At 39.9% G+C, this 10,000-nt stretch overlaps 1 protein-coding gene across 1 annotated transcript in view; it reads left to right on the forward strand.

The window, feature by feature from the left end:
- Positions 1–9,229: 9,229 nt before the first annotated feature.
- LOC137656710 (whirlin-like) overlaps positions 9,230–10,000 on the forward strand; it is a 755,303-nt gene continuing 754,532 nt past the window's right edge. Inside the window, 1 exon segment of the mRNA XM_068390933.1 lies at positions 9,230–9,353. The gene's annotated coding sequence lies outside the window, so the exon portion shown is untranslated.

A 10,000-nucleotide genomic window follows, 5' to 3' on the forward strand; every position in this document is an offset into this window, starting at 1 on the left:
GGTCTCGTGTCTCAAATTACCTCTCCTGATAATGATGATTTAGATTGACCCGCCCATATACAAGGCGGACCATGGGCCCTTGCGTTGGCAGCCTGTAAGGGGAACGGGATGTTGGTTGTATCTTTTAAAAGCTGTTACCTGTGTTGGATGACACGAACACTGACGACAGACAGATGATGATGAGGCTGACACAAAATGACGACCGATGCTGGAACCTGAAGTTCAAATCCGGGGCGCCGTAAACCAAAAATCGCCGATCCCAAACCCGTTCCTTTGTCGGTCTTAGATAATTATTTTTCTTATAAGAGCGTGATAACAGGAAGACGTCCAATTGGAGTGTCTCTCCTTAGAAGTTCTTCCTTTTAGAGGGAAAAAAATTCAAAATGACGATTTTTAGCTTTCTCTGATCCTTCAATACTCCCGACTTCTGTGCAGTTTCCGCCTTATTCTGCGCAATCTTTATTTTTGGATCTTCAACATTATGGACTTTACATTCTCATTTCGAATCTGCACAATCGTAAAGTGATCAACAAATAATAACTAGTTGCCCTTTTCGGATTCTTTATTTCTTCTCTCCCGTTCTCCTTCCTGTCTCCCTCTTCTTCCTGCCTTTTCTGTCCGAATCCTTTCAAATAAATCAGTTATTAGTCTTCAAGATTCTTGTTGTGCTCTTAATGACTGCCTTCATGATTCCACTTGTCGTTGATCCCTTTATGACGAAGTATTTTGGTTTTCTTTTAAAGTCACACTCAACAATTCTCTTAACCTTCACCAAAGCATTTTCTGCAAAACCCAAATCTTGTTTCCTTTTTAATAGCCTCATGGTGAGTTGGTGATAAAAGCTTGCAAATTTAGGTTGGCCAATAAAACAATTAAAACGATCTTTTTACCTTTTCTAACATTTATGCTTGAGACGAATGACAATTTGAAGGCAATTTGGGATTGCACCGGTATTCCATATTTCTCCTTTTGGAGCTCTGACAGGAAAGCATTGCACTTTAGTATTGATGATGAAAGACAAATTGGAGACAAACAAGGAGTTGGGGGAGCTTTGAAGACTTTGAAGACCTTTAGGAGCCTGTTAGAGATTTCCAAAAGGCTATTATGTTTTTTTAAAAATAAGGCAGATACAGGAACTCTATATTGTTGGCTTGGCGAGGTTGCCCGCTTCCCGCTGGCCCGGAAAGGCCTCCCCCCTTTCCCGATGGCCTGGGAAGGCCTCCCCCCTTCCCGCTGGCTGGCGGGCCTCCCCCCTTCCCGCTGGCAGGGCGGGGCTCCCCCCTTGCCGTTGGCCGGGTGGGGCTCCTCCCTTCCCGCTGGCAAGAAGGGGCTCCCCCCTTCCCGCTGGCAGGGTGGGGCTCCTCCCTTCCCGCTGGCAGGGTGGGGCTCCTCCCTTCCCGCTGGCAGGGTGGGGCTCCCCCCTTCCTGCTGGCAGGGCAGGCCTCCCCCCTTCCCGCTGGCAGTGAGGGGCTCCCCCCTTCCCACTGGTAGGACCGGGCTTCCCCCTTCCCGCTGGCAGGGCGGGGCTCCCCCCTTCCCGCTGGCAGGGCAGGCCTCCCCCCTTCCCGCTGGCAGCGAGGGGCTCCCCCCTTCCCACTGGTAGGACCGGGCTCCCCCCTTCCCGCTGGCAGGGCGGGGCTCCCCCCTTCCCGCTGGCAGGGCGGGACTTCCTCCTTGCCGTTAGCAGGGACGGGGCTCCCCCTTCCCGCTGGCAGGGTGGGGCTCCTCCCTTCCCGCTGGAAGAGTGGGGTTCTCGCCTTCCCCGCTGGCAGGGCGGGGCTCCCCCCCTTCCCGCTGGCAGAGCAGGGCTCCCTCCTTCCTGCTGGCAGGGCGTGGCTCCCCTTCCCGCTGGTAGGGGGCTCCCCCCTTCCCGCTGGTAGGGCGGGGCTCCTCCCTTCCCGCTGTCAGGGCGGGGCTCCCCCCTTCCTCGTGGCAGGGCGGGGCTTCCCCCTTCCTGCTGGCAGGGCGGGGCTCCCCCCTTCCTGCTGGCAGGGGGCTCCCCTCCTTACCGCTGTCAGGGCGGGGCTCCCCTCCCTTCCCGATTTTAGGGCGGGTCTCCCCCCTTTCCGCTGGCAGGGCGGGGCTCCCCCTTCCCGCTGGAAGGGCAGGGCTCCCCGTTAAAAAATCTAAAAAATACTGTAATTATATATATATATATATATATATATGCACATATATATATATATATATATATATCTACATACATAGTTTTCGTAAAGTTTGGAGTATTGGCAGTAGCCTACTAGCCATATTTCCAGATATAGCAGGGATAAATTGCCTCTCAAAGGGTATATGACAAGGAAAAATCTAAAAAAAATCAGAATCTTGATGCTGGAATTTTCAGCACAGTTTGAGGGCTCTCTGAAGGTTGGTTCTTCAGGTCGTTTTCTCCGGTAGTATGGTGGAAACTCTTAAACTGGACTTCTGAATCTTCTCAGGAATGGGTTCAGTCATACGAGGGACTAATTTCAGGCCATCAAATTTATAGAATCCAAATTCTTCCATGTAGATTCCAACTGTGTTTTGAACTGATCCAGTTCCATAAACATCAGACACCAGCTGATCAAAGTTGTCTCGGTCGCCATGAAACACTGTTCCTTCAGGTTGATCCTTAACCACCTCACTATTACTGATTACTAAAACGCTTTCAACCATGTATATGCCAGGACTGTTTCCAATTCAAAAGAAAAAACATAGGACTCATAATTACCTAGTTTGTTTAGGAAAGTAGTTGATTGTTTAGATTTGAAGAGATAGCGGAGTGTCATACATAGTAGGATATGCGTTTTCCTCTTCCACTGTCCACCTGTTGCTGCTTTACACATATCTTGACTAACTGATAGTACTAATATTCATTCTCGATATGATGGGTCCCTCTTACCACACATTAGTGTAAATACAGATTGTAGAACATAAGAAGGAATTTCTTGCTTGAAGGTACACTCGAGAACACTATTCTATCTTATTTCTTTTCCTCTTGTTTTGTTAAAGTTTTTATAGTTTATATAGGAGATATTTATTCCAATGTTATTACTCTTTTTAAAATATTCTATTTTCCTTTTTCCTTTCCTCACTGGGCTATTTTCCCTATTGGAGCCTGTGGGATTATAGTATCCTGCTTTTCCAACTAGGGTTGTAGCTTAGCTACTAATAATAATAATAATAATAATAATAATAATAATAATAATAATAATAATAATAATAATAAGGAACGTCACTAGATTTGGTGGGCCATAGAAGTGTCTTGGTTTCTTTGAAGGCATTGAGTAATTTAGTGTAAAGCTCAAGACTAAGTTCTTTGATCCAGTCACCATCTCACAAATCATAAGCAGAAAGAACAATTGTTTTCAGTGTTTCCAAAGATTTACAAAATATCAGTGTGTCTTTATATGGGGATGATCAGAAGTCGATGGTGTCTTTCAGGTCAGAGCAGTGTTCAATCTTCAACCTGAGATTGACTAGTTATTTCAAAAGCTTTTTCATTATTGATATTGTTGCATAGATTCTCATTATACATATTTCTGAATGACAAAGTTTTAGAACCCGAACTTTGTGAATAACTTCATTTTTTTTTTTTTTTATAAAATCGTAGATGCGAAAATGCTTTCTCTATAGATCTTTTCTTGTCTGATGTTTCCTCAGTTTCTGTGATGGTGTAACACTGCTGAGGTATTCGTCTCATTAAAAACTGTTTGGGTCGGCACTCATGAAATTAAGTCTCCCTTGCGAAAAGATCTAGTCCTCTTATTTTGCATTGTAAATCTTCATCATTTAGTTAAATTTCCTTTTCTTCAATGTTTTCATACGCATCTGAGTGGAACTTCTCCAAGCTATGCATATCATCAAAGTCCTTTACCTTGTCACCTTTACAAAATATACAGTATTTACCAAATATCACTATTTAACATCTTTTTTTGGCGACTTATTCACTTACATTCAAGCATTTGTTTTTATGCTTAACAATGTGCGGCGACCAAATCAAAAACACTCTCGTCGGCAACTTTATAAACTAGTAAATAAACAAATAAACAAATAAATAAGAAAAATAATTAATCTCAACTTCGAACTACATTCGAATAAATACCTTTAAATTTTCTATAAAAAAATTAAAGGCACTTTATCTTTTAAAATGAATTTGTAATTTGTCAGGAGAAAAAATCATCACTTGCTTATTTGGATTTATCAGTTTGAAACGGATAGAAAAGTTTTGGTATCTATTTCGATATAACGTAAACTTTGGCTAAAGAAAAGGCGTATGTAACAAGGACGTATTTATAATGCAATATGTAATTACAGATTAGTTATTTTTTCCTGAGAGGACTTCGTTTGCAAAGAGAAATATGTTAAAATCAAGATTTTTTTTTCGGTTTGTCTGTGTACATTTTGTATTACTTTAGCAATACATATTATACTATTGAAATGTTTGCTTTTTACATAATTCTTGATATACTGCAATAGTCCCTGCAAAATTTTTTGAAAGTCTGAATATGATTGACCGCCCATATAAAGGCTTAATGAGATTTATGTGAGGCAGAGTTGAGCGTAGCGTGAAACAGGGGGTTTTGGTCCCCTATGTGAGAACGGCCCCGAGTTGAGAATGGAAGTAATAATGTGGTTTCTGGAAGGGTTACAAGATTTCGGTATGTTTGGATAAATGGATAAATTCCTGGAATTTAGAAGGTAAGAAGAACTAATTAAGTTTAATAATTCCAAAGAAATATCTTGCAATTCCAAATTATAAAAGGGCTCAGTGCGCGGGCCAATACTCACCTCGACAGAACTCTCTCAAAATTTGTTTTGGTCTAATTATTATTATTATTATTATTATTATTATTATTATTATTATTATTATTATTACCTCCGCCAAGGAGGTCATGTTTTCACCTCTGTCTGTTTGTCACCAACCTAACTCAAAAAGTTACGGGCGAATTTTGACCAACGTTCTACCAATATGTTAAGAACGATGTATTTAGGCCGAATCTCTCTCTCTCTCTCTCTCTCTCTCTCTCTCTCTCTCTCTCTCTCTCTCGAATGTCATTTAGGCCGGTATAACTCATGGATGGTGGTTTTTTTTATCATTATTTTACATCGAATCATATCTGAAAGTACTTTTTCTTTCATAGGTGACTTGAACAAGGATAATGTCGAAATAATCTAATGTAGCTATTAACGGAAGGAATATTTTAGCTGCGTTACTCCAGTAAATTCTACACGATTTTGCGGATTCATGATATATATATATATATATATATATATATATATATATATATATATATATATATATATATATATGTGTGTGTGTGTGTGTGTGTGTGTGTGTGTGTGTGTGTGTGTGTGTGTGTGTGTATTCAGTATTTGCAGTGGATATTCGAAACGTCAAATGATAAAACAGAATGAAATATGGCAACTCGATTTGTAAAATTTTAATGCTTTGACTAGCAAAAACACCCCTTTGCTGTCTTTGATTCGCTAAGGTTGGAGAGGGCTCCGCCCATTTCATAGTAGTAGTAAGAAGAGCAACACCTTGCCTGTTTTGTCACCGGAACACTAGAGACATCTGACGAAAGATCTCCCTAGAGTGTCTGCGTTCTCTTGATTCTAACTGTACATGTAGACGACCTGTTCATTTCCACACAATCAGACTGTTTCACCACCATCGAGGAAAGACTGTCAAGCGTCCTAGGGAGCTAAGAGACTATCCTCTCCATCTACTACAAAAAGAGGCACCTCAGTGTTAATCCATGCAAAACACAGGTGTCGGCCTTCTACCTGAACAATCACCAAGCAAACAGAAAGTTGAAGATCAAATGGCGTGCCAAAAACTGGGAAATCACCATTACCCAGTCTACTTAATTGTTTAGATTGGCAGGGCGGGGCTCCCCCCTTCCTGCTGGTAGGGCGGGGCTCCCCCCTTCCTGCTAGCAGGGGGCTCCTCTTTTCTGCTGGCAGGGGGCCCCCCTCCTTACCGCTGTCAGGGCGGGGCTTCCCCCTTCCCGATTTCACGGCGGGTCTCCCTCCTTTCCGCTGGCAGGGCGGGGCTCCCCCTTTCCGCTGGAAGGGCAGGGTGACACACCCTTGACAGAACTCTTTCCTTTAAAGAGCGCTCAAATAAAAGCAACCACAAAGTAGCAAGTAGGATCAACCTCCTCGGCAAACTCTCCAACACTAGCGAGGGAACAGGCTCTGAGACAAACAACTCAGATCTTGCCAGTGTGGGCAAGATCATGCCCATGTGCATAAGGTAGACTCGTGGGTAAATAAATCCTGTTAGATTATTACTGCATCCTAAAACCAACACCTCTACTATCTTTGTACGAAGCAGCCAGCATCCTATAACGCAATATCCGACGAGAAACAGTAGCAACAATTGAGAAGTAAAACCAAATTAATGAGCTTAGGCATCCACTCTACAACCACCATGAAACAAGACGAAGATTGAAATCACGCAAAACCTTTGCAACAGTAGATGGACTAGTCACTAGAACTAACCCGGGAAGCTGCTCACGAGTGGCAGGGAAGTGACTGACGGCTATCCAATAAAAGCGTGCCTGACCCAAACGAAGGCCTGCCCAGCTGAACAACCCTCAACAGGAAGGAATGGGTGACCCTAAAGCCTAAACAGAGCAAGGGCAAAACTGGAGATAACAGCCATAAATGGGAATTGTTCACCAACCCTAAATGCACATGTGGGGCAACACCACAAACTAAGGAACACATCCTACATTACTTTTTTTAGAATGATTTATTGTTAATTTGTTCTCTTCAGTTATTTATTTCCTTATTTCCTTTCCTCATTAGGCTATTTTTCCCTATTGGAGCCCCTGGGCTTATTGCATCTTGCTTTTCCAATTAGGGTTGTAGCTTGGATAGTAATAATAATAATAATATAGTCATTTTTTTTTAGTGAGGCAGATTTGTACCGACTCGCAGAAGTGCCCTTTAAGCTCGGAAAAGTTTCCTGATAGCTGATTGGTTAGAATTATCTTGTCCAACCAATCAGCGATCAGAAAACTGTTCTGATCTAAAAGGACACCCTTGCGAGTCGGTGCAAATCTGCCTCACTAAAAAAAATGACTACAGGGTGCTCACTGGGCCCTCATTGCTCAGATCTAGATCCTAGTGAGGGAAACGACAACGTCCTCCTGAGGGCTCGATATTGGGGTGTGTTCAAATTTATATTTATGTGAGATCGAGTGTTAATGAGAAACATGCTAGAACGTGTTCTCTTTCATCATGTTCTTCGTCATTTATTTCATTGATTCATCATATGCTTTATGTATTAGTTCTTATACAATGATATTCTTTTTTTGTGGCTTATTCACGTAAATGCTACAGCTTATTTTCTGTGTCCTCTATCCACTTTTTCTATGTACTTTATGTATAATAGTATTCATAATAAAATTTGGAATATATCATAAATCTATCTGTTTAGCCTTTAACATAAATAGAAAAAATTAAAATGATAGGCGAAAACAGTAACAAAATCATAAACATTTATTAGAAATTGAATTATAATTTTGACAATATTAACACCTTGAGAGAGAGAGAGAGAGAGAGAGAGAGAGAGAGAGAGAGAGAGAGAGAGAGAGAGAGAGAGAGATCAAGTTGTCATGTTATAAACATGGACTTGTAGAGAATACACCAAAACAATGTATACGAGAACAAACGAATAAGTATAAGATAAAAATGAAGAAAAAGTATAGAGGCAATGTGTTGAACCTGCTATATTTAATGAAAAAATAAAACAAAGCCTAAAGAATAGATTAGACTCTGGGTATTAGAAAACCCTCATGCATGTAACCCATGTTGAGATACTTAGACCCAGGATTAATAGACTTGGCATGTAACTTATAAAACGATATAACGTCCCTTACACTGGATTAGATGTATAAAACTAAAAGTTTATTCTTTAATTCAATATGATAATAATAATAATAATAATAATAATAATAATAATAATAATAATAATAATCCCGCCAGTGAGGCTTCCGTGACGTCACATATATTAGCTCTGCCCCCAACGCCGAGTTAAACGGTGACCGTTGGAACTTTAATAACAATAAATTCAACCATTTCTAGTCCACTGCAGGATAAATACCTCAGACATGTCCTCATTCATGTGTGTGGGTTGGCCAGTTTTCATCACAATGCTGACCAACTGCGGATTGGTGATGGTGGGAGACTTTTTTCTGATCGCTCATGGGCGGCCCTGACTAGTATAGCTTGCTGATCATGGCGATACTACAAATCCTTTCTCCCCATAAAGGTATTTCCTCTCATATATATATATATCTATATATATATATATATATATATATATATATATATATATATATATATATATATATATATATATATATATCCATAATCTAAGTAATCACACCAAAACAAACACGGGAGGATTACCGTCTTTGTTTTGGTGTGATTACTTAGATTATGGATAATCAAACTTTATCTTTAAGGTTTCTAATGATAAAATTAAGAAATGTCAGTAATATGATTCACACTTTATCTGTTCATGTATTTAATAACTGCCCACGAGATATGCAACACAAAATATGTAAAACTTACTGTGACAAATCACCGGGAGTTTGATTATCGTACAGCGGACATGTAATGTATCAGGGAGTCAGGCGTTTTAAACTCCAGCCTCTATAACATCATTTATTGGTATGGTGTCTTATTCATTGTGTATTTAATACAAACTAATATATGTTATAGATTATATCAATCATATGAAATTTATAGAAAAAATATGTCTTTAATAAATGTGAGATTAATATAATCAAACTACCAAATTTGATGTTATAGAAGAATTCAACGTAATCTATTACTTAAACACAATACTTAAAGTGGTAGCGACTGAAGCTACTCAGCAGCAGTGTTGCCAAATATGATATTTCCAACAGTATTTTTTTTTCAAACTATTATCGATGTTTTTTTACCAGACGACAAAAAACCTATGCTACACCATGAATAAAGCAAAAAATAACAATGGAAAAAATGTACTACTGGTTTTTATATTTTCATTTAAGCTCATATGTTGTATTTCGATGCTTCTCTGGTGAATTTTGAATCTATGAATCTGGCAACACTGCTCGGCAGTTTCACAAACGTTGGCCAAGGATAGTGACGGGTTAGCATACTGCTCCCGTCGTTAAGTGTCCTTGTTGATAGTGTATAGTGTATAGGTCGTATTCTATGAGACAAAAACGTGTTTCCATTGATCAGTCGATCAAAAGGATGAAGAACTTCATTGTGTAAAGAATCCTGTTAGGATAAAGCGAGAGAAGACGGAAGCAACCAACTACGCTAGAATCGTTGCTCGAGTTTAAGGACCAACGAATGTCAAGGTAATTGATAAATGCTATTGTGGTTTCTCACTACTCATTTTAATGCTTTTTCACTTGTCATTTTGTTTCTCAATCTGTCGGATATGCTTTCAACATCGCCTTAGTGATTCAATGACAATTATGTATTTGTCGGAGGTATGTAGGCCTAGTGTGCTACTATTAGGGAGCCATTAGCCTTCTAATTTAAGATACCTGTGAAATTGCCTATAGGTTTGGTGGTATATATTTATCAGTGCTCCATTCATAGATACGGCTCTGTATGTATTTCTATTAGCCATGTTAATGCTAAACGATTACATAACACAACTTTTCCCGAAACGTATTTTTCGCGTGAGATGAATAAATGTTTTTTTTTGCCCAAAATACAATTTCATCAGTTTCTATCAAGTATACTTTATACTGTGTAAAAGTATGTGTGTGTGGGACGGGGGGAGCGTTAGTGATAAGTAGCCACCTCCTTTATGAGTATGGACACGACAAGATCTAAGTTAGGTTAGGTGGGATTACCTTACCACCATGTCACAGCCGGTTTTGCTGAAATGATTTAGTGAAAATAATTTTTGAATATATACTATCACCACAAAGCAATTAGTTTACGGTAGAAATGGATTTCAAAATCATTTGGAATGTGGAAATATACATATAAA

This window comes from Palaemon carinicauda, chromosome 17 (assembly GCF_036898095.1).
Source record: "Palaemon carinicauda isolate YSFRI2023 chromosome 17, ASM3689809v2, whole genome shotgun sequence".
Classification (NCBI taxonomy): Eukaryota; Metazoa; Arthropoda; class Malacostraca; order Decapoda; family Palaemonidae; genus Palaemon; species Palaemon carinicauda.